This window comes from Hyperoodon ampullatus (genome assembly GCF_949752795.1).
Source record: "Hyperoodon ampullatus genome assembly, chromosome: 4".
NCBI classification, from domain to species: domain Eukaryota; kingdom Metazoa; phylum Chordata; class Mammalia; order Artiodactyla; family Ziphiidae; genus Hyperoodon; species Hyperoodon ampullatus.
The window spans coordinates 27,345,115-27,369,584 of NC_136917.1; the positions used below are offsets into that span (position 1 = coordinate 27,345,115).

Consider the following 24,470-nt stretch of genomic DNA (forward strand, 5'->3'; position numbering starts at 1 on the left):
GGGCTTAGTTACTCCATGGCATGTGGGATCTTCCCGGACCAGGGCTCGAACTCGTGTGCCCTGCGTTGGCAGGCGGATTCTTAACTACCATGCCACCAGGGAAGCCCAAGCCTGGCTCTCTTTAAGCCTTCCTCAATATCACCAAACGTAGTTTCTTTCCGTTTGCGGGATCTTAGTTCCCCAACCAGGGATGGAACCTGTGCCCCCAGCAGTGAAAGCACCAAGCCCTAACCACTGGCTGCCAGGGAATTCCCTCAGTATCACCGCATCTAAGCCAAATCACTGTAAGTCTTTTCTAGCACCCTCTTAGAGCAACGCCATGATTCCTTATGCTGTGTGTTCTTCCTGGCGGCAGGGAGTGATAAACCCACTCTGTTCAACCACAGGCATGTACCTGGTGGTCTTTGCCTGGGGAGGCCCTGATGGGCTAACACAGAAGCATTTCCAGCAGTGTTGGCACCTGGCAAGTATTGTATTAGTGCAGCTGAGATTTTTATCATCATCCATCACACATGCAAAAGGGTGCAGACCAATTTCTGACAAACGGCACATCCTCATTACTATTCAACTTCATCACAAATTACTTTCAAAAGTCAATTCTTGAATCTTGTGTTCGGGCATTTAAACCATTTCCTTCCATCTGCATTTTATTTCTTGTTGAGTGTGAAATAGTTCAAACAAAGGAAAGTTCAGAGACCAATAAAACAAATCCCTCGCATATTTGCCACCCAGGTTTAATAAAATTGAACAGTGGCATTTTGGCTGCATAAAAATATAAAACATGTATTTGAAGCTCCCTTTGAAGCCCCTTCCACTCTCCCCAGAGGTAAGCAGGGTTTAGCATCTGTGAGTCTTTCTGTTTATGTTGTCACACTTTTACTACCTGAGTGAGCATCCTTGAGCAGTGTGTGGAATTCTTCTGTGGCTTTGGAAAGTTTACATAAATGTAAATGGTATTGTATTTCTCATAGCTATCTTTTTTGAAAGATTATGAACCAGTCATTAAAATTGTATTTTATATTATCTGATGACAGAGGAAAGTGTTCAATGTATATTATTAAATGAAAATGTTACAAAGCAGTATGTATAATATAATTTTTTAAAATTTTTGTTGAAATATAGTTGATTTACAATGTTGTGTAGTTTCAGGTGTATGGCGAAGTGATTCAGTTATACATATACATATATATCTATTCTTTTTAAGATTATTTTCCATTATAGATTATTACAAGATACTGAGTATAGTTCCCTGTGCTCTACAGTAGGACCTTATTGGTTATCTATTTTATATACAGTAGTGTGTATATTTTAATCACAAACTCCTAATTTATCCCTCCCCACCTTCCCCTTTGGTAACCATAAGTTTGTTTTCTATGTCTGTGAGTCTGTTTTGTAAGTAGGTTCATTTGTATCTCTTTTTTCTTTTTAGATTCCACATACAAGCGATATCATATGATATTTGTCTTTCTCTGTCTGACTTCCTTCACTTAGCATGATAATCTCTAGGTCCATCCATGTTGCTGCAAATGCCAATATTTCATTCTTTTTTATGGCTGAGTAGTAGTCCATTGTATATACGTACTGCATCTTCTTTATCCATTCATGTGTAGAGGGACACTTAGGTTGCTTCCATGTCTTGGCTATTGTAAATAGTGCTGCTGTGAACATTGGGGTATGTGTGTCTTTTCAAATTATGGTTTTGTCTGGATATATACCCAGGAGCAGGATTGCTGGATCACGTGGTAACTCTATTTTTACTTTTTAAAGGACCCTCCATACTGTTTTCCATAGTGGCTGCACTAATTTATATTCCTACCAACAACGTAAGAGGGTTCCCTTTTCTCCACACCCTCTCTAGCATTTATTATTGGTAGACTTTTTGATGATGGCCATTCTGACTGGTGTGAAGTGATATCTCATTGTAGTTTTGATTTGCATTTCTCTAATAATTAGTGATGTTGAGCATCTTTTCATGTGCTTTTTGGCCATCTGTACATCTTCTTTGGAGAAATGTCTATTTAGATCTTGTGCCCATTTTTAAATTTTTTTATATATAGAGCTGTATGAGCCATTTGGATATTTTGGAAATTAATCCCTTCTGGGTCACATCATTTGCAAATATTTTCTCCCATTCTGTAGGTTGTCTTTTCATTTTATTCATGATTTCCTTTGCTGAGCAAAAGCTTTTGAGTTTAATTAGGTCCCATTTGTTTGTTTTTATTTCTATTACTCTAGGACAGAGATCCAAAAAAATATTGTTGCGATTTATGTCAAAGAGTGTTCTGCCTGTTTTCCTCTAGGAGTTTTATAGTATCCGGTCTTACATTTAGGTCTTTAATCCATTTTTTTATTTTTTTATTTTTTTTTATTTTTTTTTTGCGGTATGCGGGCCTCTCACTGTTGCGGCCTCTCCCGTTGCGGAGCACAGGCTCCGGACGCGCAGGCTCAGCGGCCATGGGTCACAGGCCCAGCCGCTCCGCGGCATGTGGGATCTTCCCAGACCGGGGCACGAACCCGTGTCCCCTGCATCGGCAGGCGGACCCTCAACCACTGCGCCACCAGGGAAGCCCTATCCATTTTGAGTTTATTTTGTACATGGTGTTAGAGAATGTTCTAATTCAATTCTTTTATGTGTAGATGTCCAGTTTTCCGAGTACCACTTGTTGAAGGGACTGTCTTTTCTCCATTGTATATTCTTGCCTCCTTTGTTGTAGATTAATTGACCATAGTGCATGGGTTTATTTCTGGGCTTTCTATCCTGTTCCATTGATTTAATGTTTCTGTCTTTGTGCCCTTATCATACTGTTTTGATGACTGTAGCTTTGTAGTATGGTCTGAAGTCAGGGAACCTGATTTCTCCAGCTCTGTTTTTCTTTTTCAAGATCGCTTTGGCTTTTTGGGATCCTTTTTGTTTCCATACAAATTTTAAAATTTTTGTTCTAGTTCTGTGAAAAATGCCATTGGTAATTTGATAGGGATTGCATTGAATCTATAGATTGCCTTGGGTAGTATGGTCATTCTAATAATATTGATTCTTCCAATCCAAGAACATGGTATATCTCTCCATCTGTTTCTGTCCTCTTTGATTTCTTTCATCAGTATCTTATAGTTTTCAGAGTACAAATCTTTTGCTTCCCTAGGTAGGTTTATTCCTAGGTATTTTATTCTTTTTGATGCAGTGGTAAATGGGATTGTTTCCTTAATTTCTCTTTCTGCTATTTCATTGTTAGTGTATAGAAATGCAATTTCTATATATTAATTTTGTATCCCACAACTTTACCTAATTCATTAATGAGTTCTAGTAATTCTCTGGTGGCAATCTTTAGGATTTTGTACATATAGTATCATGTCGTCTGCAAACAGTGACAGTTTTACTTTTACTTCTTTTCTTTTTTTTTTTTTTTTTTGCGGTATGTGGGCCTCTCACTGTTGTGGCCTCTCCCGTTGCGGAGCACAGGCTCTGGACGCACAGGCTCAGCGGCCATGGCTCACGGGCCTAGCCACTCCATGGCATGTGGGATCTTCCCGGACCAGGGCACGAACCCGTGTCCCCTGCATTGGCAGACAGACTCTCAACCACTGCGCCACCAGGGAAGCCCTACTTCTTTTCTAATTTGCACTACTTTTATTACTTTGTCTTCTCTGATTGCTGTGGCTAGGAATTCCAAAACTATGTCGAATAAAAGTGGTGAGAGTGGGCATCCTTGCTTGTTCCTGATTTAGAGAAAATGCTTTCAGCTTTTCACCATTGAGTATGATGTTAGCTATGGGTTTGTCATATATGGCCTTTATTATATTGAGATATAGTCCCTCTGTGCCCACTTTCTGGAGAGTTTTTATCATAAATGGATGTTGAATTTTATGAAGAGCTTTTTCTGCACCTCTTGAGGTGATCATATGGTTTTTATTCTTCAGTTTGTTAATGTGATGTATCACATTGATTGATTTGTGGATATTGAGGAATCTTTGCATCCCTGGGATAAATCCTACTTGATCATGGTATATGATCCTTTTGATGTATTGTTGGAGTTGGTTCGCTAGTATTTTGTTGAGGATTCTTGCATCTATTTTTCATCAGTGATACTGGCCTGTAGTTTTATTTTTTTGTGATATATATATAATCTTAATTGGTTAAAATTTTTTTAACTTAATAAACCTTATCTTTTAGAGCAGTTTTAGGTTTGTAGAAAATTTGAGCAGAAGATACAGAAAGTTCCCACATACCCTTTGCCCACCACACACACACACACACACACACACACACACACACACACACACACACACAGTTTCCCTGCCTTGCATTCATGTGGTACATTTGTTACAATTGATGAGCTGATATTGATACATTATTACTTTTAACAGTTTTATATTGAAGTATAGTTGATTTACAATGTTGTGCCAGTCTCTGCTGTACAGTAAAGTGGCTCAGTTATACATGTATAGACATTTTCTTTTAATATTCTTTTCCATTATGTTTTATCACAGGATATTGAATATAGTTCCTGTGCCTATACAGTAGGACCTTGTTGTTTATCCAGATACATTATTATTAACTAAAGTTCTTAGTTGACATTAGGTTTCACCCTTGGCTTTGTACAGTTCAGTGGTTTTCGACACATGTATAATGGCATGTGTCCATCATTATTGTATTATACAGAATAGGGTCACTGCCCTAAAAATCCCCTGTGCTCCACCTCTTCCTCCCTCCCTCCCCCAACCCCTGGCAACCACTGATTTTTTTTTAAGTTTTTTTTTTTTTTAATTTTTGGCCGCATTGGGTCTTCGATGCTGCGCATGGGCTTTCTCTAGTTGTGACGAGCGGGGGCTACTCTTCATTGCAGTGTGCAGGCTTCTCATTGAGGTAGCTTCTCTTGTTGCTGAGCACGGGCTCTAGTCATGTGGGCTTCAGTAGTTGTGGCACGTGGGCTCAGTAGTTGTGGCTCACAGGTTCTAGAGCACAGGCTCTGTAGTTGTGGCGCATGGGCTTAGTTGCTCTGCGGCATGTGGAATCTTCCTGGACCAGGGCTTGAACCCATGTCCCCTGCATTGGCAGGTGGATTCTTTTTTTGTGTGTGTGGTACTCGGGCCTCTCACTATTGTGGCCTCTCCCGTTGTGGAGCACAGGCTCCGGACATGCAGGCTCAGCGGCCATGGCTCACGGGCCCAGCCGCTCCGCGGCATGTGGGATCTTCCTGGACCGGGGCACGAACCTACGTCCCCTACATCGGCAGGCAGACTCCCAACCACTGCGCCACCAGGGAAGCCCAGGCAGGTGGATTCTTAACCACTGCGCCACCAGGGAAGTCCAACCCCTGATCTTTTTATTGTCTCCATAGTTTTGCCTTTTTCAGAATGTCCTAGAGTTGGAATCATAGTGTGTAGCCTTTTGAGATTGGCTTCTTTAACTTAGTAATATGCATTTGAGGTTTCTCCATGTCTTTTTGTGGCTTGATGGCTCATTTCTCTTTATCACTGAATAACATTTCATTGTCTGGATGTACCATACTTTATCCATTTACCTACTGAAGGATATCTTGGTTGCTCCCAGTTTTGGTTAGTTACAAATAAGGCTGTAAACATCCATGTGCAAATTTTTGTGTGGATACAGGTTTTCAACTCCTTTGGATAAATACCAGGGAGTGCCATTGCTGGATCATATGGTGAGAGTATGTTTAGTTTTGTAAGAAATCACCAACCTGTGAAATCACCAACCTTCCAGAGTGGCTGGACCACTTTGCATTCCCACCAGCAATGGATGAGAGTTCCTGTAGCTCCACATCCTTGTCAGCACTTGATGGTGTCAGTGTTCTGGATTTTGGCCATGCTCATAGATGTGCAGTGGTTTCTCATTTTAATTTGCATTTCCCTGATGACACAGGATGTAGAGCATCTTTTCATATGCTCATTGGTATCTTCTTTGCTGAGGTGTCTGTTTAGGTCTTCTGCCCATTTTTAGATTGGGTCATTTGTTTCTTTATTGTTGAGTTTGAAGCATGCTTTTTATATTTTCAACACAAGTCCTGTATCAGATATGTGTTTTGCGGATTTTTTTTCTCCCAGTCTGTGGCTTGTCTTCTCATTCTCTTAGCAGTGCCTGTCACAGGGCAGGAAGTCCAGCTTGTCAAACCTTTTTTTAAAAAAATGTTTATGTATTTATTTGGTTGCGCTAGGTCTTAGTTGTGGCACGTGGGCTCCTTAGTTGCGGCTCACTGGCTCCTTAATTGTGGCATGCGAACTCTTAGTCGCGACATGCATGTGAGATCTAGTTCCCTGATCAGGGATTGAACCCGGGCCCCCTGCATTGGGAGCGTGGAGTCTTAACCACCACGCCACCAGGGAAGTCCCTATCAATCCTTTCTTTCATGGATCGTGGGGGTGTTGAGGTTGCAGGTGGAAGTGCTGTGTCTCAGTTGCACGGGTGGGTACAGATCACATCTGGGAGAGCTTGGCTGGCACCAGGGCCTTTCAGGTGGCCTGTGGGTGCCGGAAGAGAGACATAGCAGGAGGGAAGAGGGCGTCAACTGAAAGTTTTGGTTTGAGATCAAAATGATCTGAGCGTGGGTGAGCGCTGAGGGGAAGGGCCCCTGGGCTGGGGCTGCCGTAACAAAGGACCACCAACTCAGATGGCATCAAACAAGAGGAGCTTATTAAGGTGTCGGCAGGTGTCTGAAGGCTCTGAAAGAGGATGCTTCCTGTCTCCTCCGGCTTCTGGTGGCCGGCAATCCCTTGGTGCTCCTTGGCTTGTAGACCATCACACCAGTCTCTGCCAGCATCTTCATGTGGCCTTTTTTTTTTTAATATTTATTTTTTTATTTAGGCTGCACCGGGTCTTAGTTGTGGCATGTGGGATCTAGTTCCTGACCAGGGATCAAAGCTGGACCCCCTACATTGGGAGTGCAGAGTCTTATCCATTGGACCACCTGGGAAGTCCCTTCATATGGCCGTTTCCTTGTGTGTCTGTGTCGGGTTTCCCTCTTATAAGGTCACCAGTCATTAGATAAAGGCCCACCCTATTCCAGTATGACTTCATCTTAACTAATGAAATCTGCCATGACTTGTTTCCAAATAAAACCCACTTCTCAGGTGCCAGGGGTTGGGCTTTGAACATATCTTTTTGGAGGACACAATTTGACCTGCAGCAGAGGGGGAACCCTGGCAGGTGATGACAAGGCAGGAGCAGAGGCCATGGGAGTTGGGGGGAGGGTTAGGCGGTGAGGAGTCCAGGGTGTGGAGGACAGAGCGCTGGGAGTGTCCTTGTTGGGGACTTTGGGACCCTGAATGATGCAGATCTGAAGGTGCTAGGTGGCCCCAGAGGGAGAAGGGGAGTGAACGGGGGAGGGGGACGTGATAGAGACTGGAGAGGAAGTTGGTGATGGCAATGGGGAGAGGATGACTTGTGGGGGGAGTGTGGGTAGCAGAAGTAGGCAGAAGAGCCTTTGGGAATGGACAAACTGTCCTGCTCACCAGGGGTGCCAGTCATTGTCCTGATTGCAAAGAGAGACTTAGGACCTAAGACAGAAGAGGCTGTGCAGTGGCAGCCAGGAGTGGGGCCCGAGGGAGCACTCTGTCCAGAGTTCTTTCAGTTCTGGGAACGTTCACCCCCTCTCTTCCCTTTGTTCTCCCACATGGCCAAATTTCCATGTCCATATGGAGTCTCACCTGTTTGCACCACTGCATAGTTCCCTTGCGTGATCCTGATAAAGTTCATTCTACTCTCTGACACTTCAGTGCGGTATTTGGCCACTTTGAATTCTGTTGCTTTTATCATCCTTTTATATCCACGCTTAGTATCTGCTGTGGACTGAATGTGTCCCCCCAAGTTCATGCTGACTCCTACTCCCTCCCTTCTGTGGGATGGTGTTGGGAGATGGGGCCTTTGGGAGGTCATTAGTCATGAGGGTGGGGCCCCATGATGGGATTAGTGCCCAGTCTGTGGATTCTGTTATGGTAGCCTGAGCAGGCACTGAATTATTATGAAATTTACTGAACTCACCTGTGCCGAGTTCTCCGCCCATCTGGTGTGTCATCATTGCTCAGGGGTGGCGTCTTTTATTATTAATAAGATTGTGCCCTATCTTAAACTTGGGGTGGTTTTCATGGTAAGCCTTTTCCCCTGGGGTGGGGACCTGTTCGGGGCTGGTGTTAGTGACTGATGGCTCGGACAGGACCCAGAAACCACCATTCCCTGAGAGGCCACAGGGCCACGAAGGGGAACATTCTGGCATTGCTGCTGCTGAGCCCAGCAACAGTGGTATGGATGTTCTCACCAGACGGCAGCTTGCTGACTGGCACCCCGAGTGAGGTGAGTCCCTGGTCTTGGTGTGGGCACCTTCCCTCGGTGGGGATGCTGCATGGTCCTGCCAGAGGCTGGCCAGATAGAGGCCCAGGCAGCCAGCTGGCTGATGTCTGAGTTGGGCAGGGCATTTTCTGAGGGTGCAACTCCAGAACCCCACTCGAAAGTTCATTTGCCCCCTTAAACAGCCGATCTCTCTGAGCTGGTCTCCTCCCATGCACATCGGGGATATTGTCACCCCTTCTGTGGGTTGTGCGGGTGGGCCCTGTGTGTGATGAGGCCACAGGTCTTTGGGGCTAGGAGTGTGGTGGCCTGGAGGACTTGGGGATGCGTGGGGTCACCTGGGCTCTGTCTCCCCAACTCCCTGCAGCCCTGCCCACTCAGGATCTTGTCCTCTCCATGAGGGGAACCCAGTAGAAGATGGGATGTTTGCTGGGCTTCTGATGAGTTGGTTGTAAATGAATGAGTGGAAAATCCCTCCTCCTTCAGAAGGACTTTCCTTTTTTTTTTTTTTAAGATTTTTTTTCACATGGACCACTTTCTTTTAAAATAAATTTATTTATTTTATTTATTTATTTTTGGCTGTGTTGGGTCTTCGCGGCTGCGCACGGGCTTTCTCTAGTTGTAGCTCACGGGCTCTAGAGCGCCGGCTCAGCAGTTGTGGCGCATGGGCTTAGCTGCACTGCAGCATGTGGGATCTTCCCGGACCAGGGCTCGAACCCGTGTCCGCTGCATTGGAAGGCGGATTCCCAGCCACTGCGCCACCGAGGAAGTCCTCACGTGGACCACTTTTAAAGTCTTTATTGAATTTGTTATTGCTTCTGTTTTTATGTTTTTGTTTTTTGGCCGCGAGGCATGTGGGATCTTAGCTCCCAGACCAGGTATCGGACCCACACCCCCTGCACTGGAAGGCGCAGTCTTAACCACTGGACCTCCAGGGAAGTCCCAGGACTTTCCATTTTCTCAAGGGTGGACGCCTCTCCTTCCCAGCCTGGAGTCAGCAGCCATCCAAGGCCGGGCTCCGGTTTCCCTCAAGTCCCTGGGCCTCTTAGGGGCTGGAGGGGCTGCCCTGACACACGGGGTCTCTCTCACACCTCTTTTTAGCCGACTAGTTGCTGCATGTCTTGAGGTCCTGTGGGGACACAGAAGGAGCTGTGAGGCCCCAACGTCCCAAGAACTCGCGGTCCCCGTTGGGGGATGGTGACTTGTTCCCTGGGTGTTCACTCCGTGCCCTCAGTGGGCCTGGGCCTGTGTGGACCCGAGACAGGTCCGGGTGAGGTGGGACGAGCCCGTCTGACAGCAGAGAGCCACGTTCAGCCTCCAGACCTGCATCAGAGAGATTCTGGAACCTCCAGCTGGTAGGTGATCACCGTCAGGCACCCACAGTGCCGACCAGGTTGGAGGGCGGGCTCAGAACAACGCTGTGTGTGCTGGTTTCCCTCCTCAGCCAGTTCCGTAAGCGTGTGGGGTGGCGTAGGACTCAGGAGTGTTTGAGGGTGTGGCCGTGGACTTCACCCCGAGGGGTGGGTGTTGCCGAATCCTTCCCAAAGGAATGTCCATGGAGAAATAATGCTGGAGACCTGGCCTTGCTTGGTAACACTGTCCATGCCTCCACGTTCCCTGGGCCAGGGCTCCCCGGCACTGCTGACATGGGGGCCGTCCTGGGCGCTGTGGGGTTTGGAGTGGCATCCCTGGCCCCACCCCCTCGATGCCGGGAGCCCCCCAGTGGTAACAATCTCAGAGGTCGCCAGACATGTCCGCGTGTCCAGGGGCAAGCTCACCTGGGTGAGAACAGGCAGGTTCACACCTTAAGGCAAGGTGTGTTTATTTGGCTTCTGCTCTTGCTGGAGTGTTCCCCGGATTCGGGAGCCGTGGCAACAGCACTGGGACCTGCCCTCAGTGAAGAGCCCTCCCCAGGCGGCCACGTTTCCCCAGCAGTGACTCGACCTCCTGTTTCCTGATCCCCTTGGCGTGCAGGGTGAGGGCGGCTGGGGGATTTGGTCCCGTGAAAACCATCACCTGTGTCCACAGAAGTTTGGGTCCCCGTTGGCAGGTCTAGGGTCAGATTTGCCTATCCTCGGAGCCCTGGAGATGGCAGTATCGGCTCCAGTCTGAGGGAAGGATTTGTAGTTCGGGGCTGTGTCTTCCTACACCTTCCATCCCGCATCTTCCTGTGCGATCAGGAAGCCCCACAGACCTCCCAGGATCTCCCAGTGGGACCAAGAAGAGTCAGGGACTCTGGATGGAAAAATTCTCCAGGGCACCTGGAGAAAAAACTAAATTAAACTAAAAAAAAAAAAAGTATTTGTCATTTCTACCCTTTGTTACCAACATCAGCAGACCCCTTGGAGGTCAACACCAGCCCTGTTCTCTATCCAGTGGTGGATGCTGCTTCCCCACATTTCCCTTCACATTTTGGGGCCCATGTTTTAAGATATCTCTCTGGGGTTTGCCTGGTTTTACTCACCTTTGTCCAGCCATTTCTTTCTTTCTTTCTAACATGTTAAAATTGAGATATAATTCACATACAATAAAAGTCACCATTTTAAACTGTCCAATTCACTTGTTTATAGTATATTCACAGGGTTGTGCAGCCATCACCACTATCTAGTTCCAGAACATTCTCATCACCCCCAAAACAAGACCCCCTGCCCATTAGTAGTCAGTTCCCACCCTCCTTCCCCAGCCCCGACAACCACAGATGCACTCTCTGTAGATTTGCCTGTTCTGGATGGGGTTTTTTTTTAATTTTTAAAAATTATTTTTATTTTATTATTATTATTTTTGGTTGCATTGGGTCTTCGTTGCTGCGCATGGGCTTTCCCTAGTTGTGGCGAGCAGGGGCTACTCTTCATTATGGTGCATGGACTGCTCATTGCAGTGGATTCTTTAGTTGTGGCGCACAGGCTCTAGGCGCGCAGGCTTCGGTAGTTGCAGCACGCAGGTTCAGTAGTTGTGGCATGTGGGCTCAGTGGTTGTGGTGCATGGGCTTAGTTGCTCCGCGGCATGTGGGATTTTCCCGGACCAGGGATCAAACCCATGTCCCCTGCGTTGGCAGGTGGAATCTTAACCACTGCGCCACTAGGGAAGTCTTTTCTGGATGTTTTACGTCAGTGGAATCACACTCTGTGTGTCCTCCTGTGTCTGGCTTCTCTCACCAAGCATCGTGTTCTCAAGGTCCATCCACGTTGTAGTGAGTGTCAGTGCTTTTCTCCTTTTCACGGCTGAGTTTGTATGCATGGACACATAGTGTTTATCTGTTCACCAATTGATGGACATTTGGGTTGTTTCTACTTTTTGGCTGTTGTGAATCATGCTGATGTGAATATTTGGGTACAAGTTTTTGTGTGGACATCTGTTTTCATTTCTCTTGTAACTCCATGTTTAACTTCTTGGGGAACTTCCAAACTTTTCCACAGTGGCTGCACAGTTTAACATTCCCACCAGCAGTGCATGAGGTCCACCTTCTCCACATCTTCGCCAACACTCTTTTGTATGAGTTTTTGTTTTCGGCCATGCTGTGCAGCATGGGATCAAATCTGCACCCCCTGCAGTGGAAGCATGGAGTCTTAACCACTGGATCACCAGGGAAGTCCCTGTATGAGTATTCTTTTCTTAAAAAATAAATTAATTAATTTATTTAGTTTTGGCTGCACTGGGTCTTTGTTGCTACGTGTGGGTTTTCTCTGGTTGCAGCGAGCAGGGGCTACTCTTCGTTGGCAGTGTGCGGGCTTCTTATTGAGGTGGCTTCGTTGTTGCCGAGCACAGGCTCTAGGCGCATGGGCTTCAGTAATTGCGGCTCGTGAGCTCTAGAGCACAGGGTCAGTAGTTTTGGCACACGGGCTTAGTTGCTTCGTGGCATGTGGGATCTTCCTGGACCAGGGATCAAACCTGTGTCCCCTGCATTGGCAGGCAGATTCTTAACCACTGAGCCACCAGGGAAGTCCCTGTATGAGTCTTCTTGATCCTACTTTGTGTGAAGTGGTATCATTGTCGTTTTGATTTACATTTCCCTGTTAAGTAGTGATGTTGAGCATCTTTTCATCTGCTTATTGGCCATTTATATGTCTTATTTGGAGAAATGTGTATTAAAATCCTCTGTCCATTTTTAATTGTTTTCTTTTTATTGTTCAGTGTCACTCTCTTTTTCTAAGACTTTAGTAATTTTTTTGTCCATTTTATTGTAGACTGGAGGACTCAGCTTACAACCAAGGATTCAACTTCGAAACAGGATATTTTTGGGGAAAAGACATTTGAGGGCATAAAAATGGTAAGATTCTGGAGGGGTAGATCCTGGTCCTTTGCTCTTGGTAAAGTCAGTTGGGATCAGGAGAGAAATGTGAGGCAAATGACTTTTATTCAAGACAAAATTGTATCTCTGGGGAAAGTCTTTGAAAAGTATGAATCAGGAGAAAACTAATGCAAACTTTTTCTGCCTAAAGCCAGTTGGCAAATGTTTTTGGTTTTGAGGTCCATGGGTTTTCTATGACAACACCTGGCCTCTGCTGTTCAGGCAATAAAGGAAGGAACGTGTCCGTGTTCCAGTAACCCCCTTTTTCCCTCCCAGTAATCCTTTATTTACATGGGGTTGGATTTGGCCGGCAGGCCAGAGTTTGCCGGCCCCACCCTAAACCTAACTCAAAAGTTTTTTTTCTGGAACATTCCCAGAAGTAAACATTTCCACAGACGTTCCTCAGTTGGAGTGAGTGTTTGAAGGAGAATTCAGAATTAAACAGGGATCCAAAACCCACTTCCTGTAATCTGCCTCAAGAGAGCCACAAATGTGATGGAGTCTCTGGCAATAAATTCACCCTCCTCGCTTCACACACACTTACTAAGGACCCAGGCCCCTCTCACACTCGCTCACACTCACCCAGAACCAGAGACTCTGCATCTGTGATCACGGCCAGGCTTGTGCTGGGGAAGGCCCTATGGGGCAGAAGAGCCTCCAGGAGGAGCCTGGATGTGATGTGGCACAAGCACCGGCAGGAAACTTGGGAAGTCCGTCATCCTTCCGGAAGCACGTGAGAACCCACCGGGGGAGGCCCTGCAAGGATGCCCAGTGCTCAGAGCCTTCAGCCCACACAAAACATATTAATAGTCCTACAGTGAGATGTAGAAAGAGTCATCCTAAGTGGGATAAATAATACTACAAAGTGGTGTACAAAAGTTGAGGTCAGATTTTCCCAAAAATTAATGCAGAAATGATCTTCATTACTGCAAAATGAGTTGCCAAAATTACACATTCAAAGACTTGTGGATTTTGGAATTGCAGATAAGGGTCTGGGGAGCTCTATAAAATTTCTAAACCTGTATGCACCTAATAACTTGGCCTCAAAATACTGTAAGAAAAAAAAAAGACAGAATTAAAGGAGAAAGTGCAAAATTCACAGTCAAAATGGGAGATTTAGGGCTTCCCTGGTGGCGCAGTGGTTGAGAGTCCGCCTGCCGATGCAGGGGACGTGGGTTCGTGCCCTGGTCCGGGAAGATCCCACATGCCATGGAGCGGCTGGGCCCATGAGCCGTGGCCGCTGAGCCTGCGCATCCGGAGCCTGTGCTCTGCAACGGGAGAGGCCACCACAGTGAGAGGCCTGCATACCGCAAAAAAAAAAAAAAAGAGAGAGATTTAGGCTCAACTCTCTGAGTAAGAGTAAGTTCCAGCAGTTAAAAATTAGTTTCCACAGTTGTTTTTCAGGTTTTCTCATAGCTTGATCTAATGCACTTACGTAAAACTATTAAACCAACAATTAGAAAATACACAATCGTAATGAACCCACATGGAGAGTTAACGTTAAAGTAACAACATATTGGACGCATCAGGGATTGCAAGCATCCTTAAAACAATGGCTTCAAGAGGGATCTATAGGGCTTCCTTGGTGGCACAGTGGTTGAGAATCTGCCTGCTAATGCAGGGGACACAGGTTCGAGCCCTGGTCTGGGAGGATCCCACATGCCACGGAGCAACTAGGCCTGTGAGCCACAACTACTGATCCTGCACGTCTGGAGTCTGTGCTCCGCAACAAGAGAGGCTGCCATAGTGAGAGGCCCGCTCACCGCGATGAAGAGTGGCCCCTGCTTGCCACAACTAGAGAAAGCCCTTGCATAGAAACGAAGACACAACACAGCAAAAATAAATAAATTAATTAATAAATTCCTACCCCCAACATCTTCAAAAAAAAAAAAACCGTATCTATAGGGACTTCCCTGGTGGTCCAGTGGGTAAGACGCCAGGCTCCCAATGCAGGGGGCCTGGGTTTGATCCCTGGTCAGAGAACTAGAACCCGCATGCATGCTGCAACTAAGAGTTCACATGCCATGATGAAGAAGTCTGCATGCTGCAACTAAGAGTACACATGCTGCTACGAAGATCCCACGTGCTGCAATGAAGACCTGGCTCAGCCAAAATAGATAAATAAATAATTTTTTTTTTTTAAAGAGGGATCTGTGTAGTGACAAACAGCAGTGTGGGGACTTCCCTGGTGGCACAGTGGTTAAGAATCCACCTGCCAGTGCTGGGACATGGGTTCGAGCCCTGGTCTGGGAAGATCCCACATGCCACGGAGCACCTAAGCCCGTGCACCACAACTACTGAGCCCGCGCTCTAGAGCCCATGAGCTACAACTACTGAGCCCATGTGCCACAACTACTGAAGCCCGCACGCCTAAAGCCCAAGCTCCGCAACAAGAGAAACCAATGCAATGAGAAGCCCACGAACCACAACAAAGAGTAGCCCCCACTCACTGCAACTAGAGAAAGCCTGCGCGCAGCAACGAAGACTCAACACAACCAAATAAATAAATAAAAATTAAAAACAAACAGAAAACAGCAGTGTGACCTGATTTTGGTGGCAGGTGCAAGAACCTACACATGTGGTAAAATGGCACAGGACTCCACACACGTAAACACACACACAAATGTGTGCATGTGAAACTGGCGAAATCTGAATAAGGCCTTTGTATTGTACCAAAGCCAATCTCTTGGTTTTGACACCACACTGTAGTTACATAAGATGTTACCGCTGGGGGAAGCTGCGGAAGAAACACACGAGAGGTCTCTGTACTATTACTGCATCTTCCATTGACAGATGAACAGATAAAGATGTGGTACACATATACAATGGAATACTACTTGACCATAAAAAAGAATGAAATAATGCCATTTGCAGCAACATGGATGGACCTAGAGATTCTCATACTAAGTGAAGTAAGTCTGAAAGAGAAGGAAATACCCAATGATGTCACTCATATGTTGAATCTAAAACAGGACAGAGATGTACTTACCTACGAACCAGAAACAGACTCGCAGACATAGAGAACAGACCTGTGGTTGCCAAGGGGGAGAGGGGATAGGGGAGGGCTGGACTGGGAGTTTGGGATTAGCAGATGCAGTCTATAATACATAGAATGGATAAACAACAGGTCTTACTATACAACACAGGGATCTATATTCAATGTACAGCAGTAACAATGTCCTGTGATAAACCATAATAGAAAAGAATAGGAAAAAGAATGTATATATACATTCCTTAACATGGGAAAGGAAATAGTCACCCAAGTCCAGGAAGCACAGAGTCCCATACAGGATAAACCCTAGGAAAAACACACCAAAGCACATATTATTCAAACTAACAAAAATTAAATTCAAAGAAAAAGTATTAAAAGCAGCGAGGGAAAAACAAAAACATACAAAGGAATCCCCATAACGTTATCAGCTGATTTTTCAGCAGAAACTCTGCAGGCCAGAAGGGAGTGGCAGGATATACTTAAAGTGATGAAAGCGGAAAACCTACAACCAAGGTTACTCTACCAGCAAGGATCTCATTCAGATTTGATGGAGAAATCAAAAGCTTTTCAGACAAGAAAAAGCTAAGAGAATTCAGCACCACCAAACCAGCTTTACAACAAATGCTAAAGAAACTTCTCTAAGCAGGAAACACAAGAAGAAAAGGACCCACAAGAACATACCCAAAGGGACTTCCCTGGTGGCGCAATGGTTAAGAATCTGCCTGCCAATGCAGGGGACACAGGTTTGAGTCCTGGTCCAGGAAGATCCCACATGCCGTGGAGCAACTAAGCCCGTGTGCCATAACTACTGAGCCTGTGCGCAACAACGACTGAAGTCTGCATGCCTAGAGCCCGTGCTCTGCAACAAGAGAAGCCACGACCATGAGAAGCCCATGTACCACAACGAAGAAGTTGCTGCAACTAGAGAAAGCCCGCGCACAACAAAGAAGACCTAGTGCAGCCAAAGATACATAAATTAAATAAATAAACAAACAAACCCAAAACAATTAAGAAAATGGTAATAGGAACATACATATCGATAATAACCTTGAATGTAAATGGATTAAATGCCCCAAACAAAAAACACAGACTGGCTGAATGGATACAAAACAAGACCCATATATATGCTGTCTACAAAGAGACCCACTTCAGACCTAGGGACACATACAGACTGAAAGTGAAGGGATGGAAAAAGATATTCCATGCAAATGGAAATCAAAAGAAAGCTAGAGTAGCAATACTCGTATCAGATAAAGTAGACTTTAAAATAAAGACTGTTACAAGAGATAAGGAGGGACACTACATAATTATCAAAGGATCAAAGAAGAAGACATAAGAACTATAAATGTTTATGCACCCAATAAAGGAGCTCCTCAATACATAAGGCAAATGCTAACAACATGAAAGGAGAAATCGACAGTAACACATTAATAGTAGGGGATTTTAACACCCCACTTACACAAATAGATCATCCAAACAGAAAATAAACAAGGAAACACAAGCTTTAAATGACACAATAGACCAGATAAGTCTAATTGATATTTATAGAACATTCCACCCAAAAGTGGCAGAATACACTTTCTTCTCAAGGGCACACAGAACATTCTCCAGGATAGATCACATCTTGGGTCACAAATCAAGCCTTGGAAAATTTAAGAAAATTGAAATCATATCAAGCATCTTTTCTGACCACAACACTATGAGATTGGAAATCAATTACAGGAAAAAATACTGTAAAAAACACAAATACATGGAGGCTAAACAGTGTGCTACTAAATAACCAAGAGATCACTGAAGATATCAAAGGAAAAAATTAAAAAATACATAGAAACAAATGACAGTGAAAACATGATGACCCAGAACCTATGGGACGCAGCAAAAGCAGTTCTAAGAGGGAAGTTTATAGCAATTCAATCTCACCTCAAGAAACAAGAAAAATCTCAAACAATCTAACCCTACACTTAAAACAACTAGAGAAAGAAGAACAAAGAAAACCCAAAGTCAGCAGAAGGAAAGCAATCATAAAGATCAGAGCAGAAATAAATAGAAATGAAGAAAACAATAGCAAAGATCAATAAAACTAAAAGCTGGTTCTTTGAGAAAAACAAAATTGATAAACCCTTAGCTAGACTCATCAAGATAAAAAGGGAGAGGATGCAAATCAATAAAATCAGAACTGAAAAAGGAGAAATCACAACTGACACTGCAGAAATACAAAGGATTATAAGAGACTATTACAAACAACTATATGCCAATAAAATGGACAACCACGAAGAAATGGACAAATTCTTGGAAAGGTACAATTTCCAAGACTGAACCAGGAAGAATTAGAAAATATAAACAGACCTATCACAAGTAATGAAATTGAGGCCATAATTACAAACCTTCCAACAAACAAAAGTCCAGGACCAGATGGCTTCACAGGCAAATTCTATCAAACATTTAGAGAGGAGCTAACACCGATCCTTCTCAAACTCTTCCAAAAACTTGCAGAGGGAGAAACACTCTCAAATTCATTCTACGAAGCCACCATCACCCTGATACCAAAACCAAAAAAAGATATCACAAAAAAAGAAAATTATAGACCAGTATCACTGATGAACGTAGATGCAAAAATGCTGAACAAAATACTAGCAAACAGAATCCAACAGCACATCAAAAGGATCATACACCATGATCAACTGGGGATGATCCCAGGGATGCAAGGATTCTTCAATATGTGCAAATCAATCAATGTGATACATCACATTAACAAATTAAGGAATAAAAACCATATGATCATTTCAACAGATGCAGAAAAAGCTTTTGACAAAATACAACACCCATTTATGATAAAAACTCTCCAGAAAATGGGCATAGAGGGAACCTACCTCAACATAATAAAGGCCATATATGATAAACCCACAGCAAGCATCATACTCAATGGTGAGAAACTGAAAGCATTTCCACTAAGATCAGGAACAAGAAAAGGATGTCCACTCTTGCCACTCTTATTCAACATAGTTTTGGAAGTCCTAGCCACAGCAGTCAGAGAAGAAAAAGAAATAAAAGGAATACAAATTGGAAAAGAAGAAGTAAAACTGTCACTGTTTGCTGATGACATGATAGTGTACATAGAAAATCATAAAGATGCCACCAGAAAACTACTAGAACTAATCAATGAATTTGGTAAGGTTGCAGGATACAAAATTAATGCACAGAAATCTCTGGCATTCCTATACACCAACAATGAAAAATCAGAAAGAGAAATCAAGGAAACACTCCCATTTACCATTGCAAGAAAAAGAATAAAATACCTAGGAATAAACCTGCCTAAGGAGGTGAAAGACTCATACTCAGAAAACTATAATACACTGAAGGAAATCAAAGATGACATAAGCAAACGGAGAAATATACCATGTTTTTGGATTGGAAGAATCAATATTGTGAAAATGACTGTAGTACCCAAAGCAATCTACAGATTCAGTGCAATTCCTATCAAACTACCAATGGCATTTTTAACAGAATTAGAACAAAAATCTTACAATTCGTATGGCAACACAAAAGACCCTGAATAGCCAAAGCAATCTTGAGAAAGAAAAACGGAGTTGGAGGAATCAGGCTCCCTGACCTCAAACTATACCACAAAGCTACAGTAATTAAGACAGTATGGTACTGGCTCAAAAACAGAAATATAGATCAATGGTACAGGATAGAATGCCAGAGATAGATCCATGCACATATGGGCACCTAATTTATGACAAAGGAGTCAAGAACATACAATGGAGAAAAGACAGCCTCTTCAATAAGTGCTGCTGGGGAAACTGAACAGCTACATGTAAAAGAATGAGATTAGAACACTACCTAACACCATACACAAAAATAAACTCCAAATGGATTAAAGACTTAAATGTAAGACCAGACACTATAAAACTCTTAGAGGAAAACATAGGAAAAACACTCTTTGACATAAACCACAGCAAGATCTTTTTTGACCCACCTCCTAGAATAATGGAAATAAAAACAAAAATAAACAAATGGGACTTAAAACCTTTTGCACAGCAAAGGAAACCATAAACAAGACAAAAAGACAACCCTCAGAATGGGAGAAAATATTTGCAAATGAAACAACAGACAAAGGAGTAATTTCCAAAATATACAAACAGCTCATGGAGCTCAATATCAAAAAAATCCAGTTAAAAAATTGGGGGAAGACCTAAATAGACATTTCACCAAGAAAGACATACAGATGGCCAAGAGGCACATGAAAAGATGCTCAACATCATTTATTACTAGAGAAATGCAAATCAAAACTGCGATGAGGTATCACCTCACACTGGTTAGAATGGCTATTATCCAAAAATCTCAAAATAGTAAATGCTGGAAAGGGTGTGGTGAGGAGGGAACCCTCTTGCACTGTTGGTGGGAATGTAAATTGATACAGCCACTATGGAGAATAGTATGGAGGTTCCTTAAAAAACTAAAAATAGGGGCTTCCCTGGTGGCACAGTGGTTGAGAGTCTGCCTGCTGATGCAGGGGACACAGGTTCGTGCCCCGGTCTGGGAAGATCCCACATGCCGTGGAGCGGCTGGGCCCGTGAGCCATGGCTGCTGAGCCTGCGTGTCCGGAGCCTGTGCTCCGCAGCCGGAGAGGCCATGGCAGTGAGAGGCCCACGTACCACAAAAACAACAACAACAACAACAAAAAACTAAAAATAGAACTACCATGTGATCCAGCAATCCCACTACTGGGCATATATGCTGAGAAGACCGTAATTCAGAAAGCGACATGTACCACAATGTTCATTGCAGCACTATTTACAATAGCCAGGATGTGGAACCAACCTGAATGTCCATCAACAGATGCATGGATAAAGAGGATGTGGCACATATATACAATGGAATATTACTTAGCCATAAAAAGAAATGAAATTTAGTCATTTGTAGTGAGGTGGATGGACCTAGAGTGTCATACAGAGTGAAGCAAGAAAGAGAAAAACAAATACCGTATGCTAACGCATATATATGGAATCTAGGGAGAAAAAATTGGAACTGATGTACCTAGTGACATGGCAGGAATAAAGAGGTAGACATAGAGAATGGACTTGAGGACATGGAGTGGGAGGGCAAAGCTGGGGCGAAGTGAGAGTAGCATCAACATATATACACTACTGAATGTAAAATAGATAGCTAGTGGGAAGCAGCAGCATAGCACAGGGAGATCGGCTCTGTGCTTTGCGATGATCTGGAGGGGTGGGATAGGGAGGATGGCAGGGAGGCTCAAGAGGGAGGGGATGTGGGGACATGTGTATGCATATGGCTGATTTGCTTTGTTGTGCAACAGAAACTAACACAGTATTGTGAAGCAATTATACTCCAGTAAAGATCTATTAAAACAAAAAGATACATGTACCCCTATGTTCATAGCAGCACTATTTACATTATAGCAGCACTATTTACAGTAGCCAAGACATGGAAGCAACCTGCATGTCCATCAACAGATGAATGGATAAAGAAATGCTACATATATAAAATGGAATACTACTCAGCCATAAAAAAGAAAGAAATAATGCCATTTGCAGCAACATGGATGGACCTAGAGATGATCATACTAAGTAAGCCAGAAATGAATTTATTTACAAAACAGGAACAGACTCACAGACATAGAAAACAAACATGGTTATCAGAGGGGAAGGTGGGGAGAGATTAATTAGGAGTTTGGGATTAACAGATACTACTATATATAAAATAAATTAAAAAGTCCTACTGTATAGCACAGGGAACTATATTTAATATCTTGTAATACTCTATATGGAAAAGAATCTGAAAAAGAATATATACATGTATAGATAGATAGATACATGTATAACTGAATCACTTTGCTGTACACCGGAAACTATCACAACATTGTAAACCAACTATACTTCAATAAATAAAAAGCTTTGTACTTCAGCACTTACATTTTGATCTATAATTCATCTCAAAATAATTTTTGTTTATAGTGTGAAATTGGGATTAGAGTTTATTTTTAGATGGATTTCCAGGTGTTGCAGAACAATTTCTACCTTGTATTGCCTTTTGGCAAAATTAATTGAACATACATGTAGGGTCTACCACTGGATTTTTAAATTCCATTTCATCCATCAATTCAACTATCTTAAAAAAAATTTTTTTAAATAAATTTATTTATTTTATTTATTTTTGGCTGCATTGGGTCTTCGTTGCTCTGCTTGGGCTTTCTCTAGTTGTGGCGAGCAGGGGGTGCTCCTTGTTGCGGTGTGTGGTCTTTCCATTTCGGTGGCTTCTCGTTGCGGAGCACGGGCTCTAGATACGCGGGCTTCAGTAGTTGTGGGATGCGGGCTCAGTAGTTGTGGCTTGCGGGCTCTAGAGCGCAGGCTCAGTAGTTGTGGCGCCCGGGCTTAGCTGCTCCGCGGCATGTGGGATCTTCCCGGACCAGGGCTCGAACCCGTGTCCCCTGCCTTGGCAGGCAGATTCCCAACCACTGCGCCACCAGGGAAGCCCAATTCAACTATCTTTATGGCAATACAACACTGTCTTGATCACTAGATGTATTAGTTTGTTGGGGAAAACTAATTGGAAGTATTTAGGGATGTGACATTGCCTTCAATTTTGACTTAGATATAAATAGTAAATATGCACTGTCAATTGAGAAGGAATGCATGCACAACCTAAAAGTTGAGAATTATGCCTTTCAGATAGGTCTGAGGGACTGCTCCAAAGAGATAACGGAGGGGCCAGAATATATATGAGTTTGTTTTTTATTTTATTTTATGTAGTTTATTTATCTGGTTGCGCCGGGTCTTAGTTGCAGCAGACGGGCTCCTTAGTTGTGGCAGGCGGACTCTTAGTTGTAGCATGCATGTGGGATCTAGTTCCCCGACCAGGGATGGAACCCTGGCCCCCTGTATTGGGAGGGTGGAGTCTTAACCACTGGACCACCAGGGAAGTCCCATATGAGTTTTTGCAAAACAAAAAAACCCCCAGGTAGTCAGAACAGCTAATTAAAGGAAACCAGACATCTTTTAAGTTAGTGAATTTAGCCCTTTTCTAGGTAAGGGGAGATGCGGAGTCTGGGCTTATTTTTATTTTCTGAACTTTATTAATTTAAGTATAGCTGATTTACAGTGTTGTGTTAGTTTCAGGTATACAGCAAAGTGATACAGTTATACATATATATCTATGTCTATATTCTTTTTCAGATTCTTTTCCATTATAGGTTATTACAAGATATTTAGTATAGTTCTGTGCTATAGAGTAGGTCCCTGTTATTTTATTCTTTTTTTTTAATATGCTATGCTAGTTTTGCAATACTGTACTTGTGTGTGTGTGTGTGTGTGTGTGCGTGTGTGCGCGTGTGCATGTGCGTGTTTTAATTTTGGCTGTGCCGGGTCTTCACTGAGGCATGCGAACTCTTAGTTGCGGCACGTGGGATCTAGTTCCCCGACCAGGGATGGAACCCTGGCCCCCTGCCTTGGGAGCGTGGAGTCTTACCCACTGGACCACCAGGGCAGTCCCTCTATTCTGTTTTAGTCTGGGCGGATTGAAATAATTCCTTTCCTATGCACCTTAACCATCTAGGGCCAGTATCCTGCTTTTCTCCATCCTGAATCGCCCCAGGGTGCACTGCTGAGGGCGGCTGCAGGGGCTGCTGGTTGGCCAGCCCCAACATCCTTTGTTTACTGATGGGGCAGGCAACATTCTTAGTCCAGGACAGGCACTGTCAGGGCTGCCTGAACACCTGCGTTTTGAGCACAGATGGGTTACAAGATGACTTCCATATAAGGGAGTGAATTGAACATAATGTGAATTTCACATTTGTTTGGGTGCAGTTTTCTCTGAGCGAAACACTAGGTGAGCTTAAGAAACTGTACACAGGGACTTCCCTGGTGGCGCAGTGGTTGAGACTCCGCCTGCCAATGCAGGGGACACGGGTTCGAGCCCTGGTCCAGGAAGATCCCACATGCCACGGAGCAGCTAAGCCCGGGCGCCACAACTACTGAAGCCCGCGCGCCACAACTACTGAGCTGGCACGCCACAACTACTGAAGCCCGTGCGTCTACAGCCCGTGCTCCGCAACAAGAGAAGCCACCGCAATGAGAAGCCTGCGCACCACAAGGAACAGTAGCCCCCGGCTTGCTGCAACTAGAGAAAGCCTGGGCGCAGCTACGAAGACCCAACACAGCCAAAAATAAAATTAATTAATTAATTTAAAAAAAAAAGAAAAGAAACTGCACACACTCGGTTGAACAGAGCCTGGTAAGAACACATAGACACATACACACCACAGGAAAGGCTTTTCAGGGTAATTCCAGGAATAGTTTCTGAAATTTCAAAGGCAGCAGAATTACACCCAACCCTGCTTAGTAATAAATAATAGATGATACAAGTTATGAAGAATTACCACAAAATTCAGGGTGGTGGTGACCGCTGGGGGCTGGGGGAGTAGCAGTCAGAGTGGGGCACCCTCAAAAGACCAGGAGTTGCCTCAGTCTGTTCATAAGTGTGGGTGCCCAGTCTACGGTGCCCGTTTATTATTTATTCCTTAAGCTTAGCGACTGAAAAAAAATGCACAACCTAAATGTTGAGAATTATGTTTTATTTGGCAGATGTTCTGAGGACTCAAGCCCAGAAGACAGCTTCTCAGATCGCTCTGAGGAACCGCTCCAAAGAGGTAAGGGAGGAACCAGGGTACAGGGAAGTTTTGCAACAAAACCCAAGTAGTTGGAACAGCAAAAAGATTACTGTTAATTAAAGAAAACCAGGGAGTTCCCTGGTGGCCTAGTGGTTAGGATTTGGACTTTTCACTGCAAAGGCCTGGGTTCGATCCCTGGTCCGGGAAGCATCCCGCATGCCACTCGGTGTGGCCAAAATATAAAAAAACACATTAAAAGCGG

General features: G+C 44.1%; 1 long non-coding RNA gene across 1 annotated transcript in view; it reads left to right on the forward strand.

Annotated features, from left to right (window-relative positions):
* LOC307052384 overlaps positions 1–24,264 on the forward strand; it is a 31,551-nt gene extending 7,287 nt beyond the window's left edge. Inside the window, exons 2-3 of the long non-coding RNA XR_013810860.1 lie at positions 12,481–12,563; positions 24,183–24,264. This is a non-coding gene — a long non-coding RNA (uncharacterized lncRNA). The remainder of the gene's footprint in view (positions 1–12,480; positions 12,564–24,182) is intronic.
* Positions 24,265–24,470: the final 206 nt, after the last annotated feature.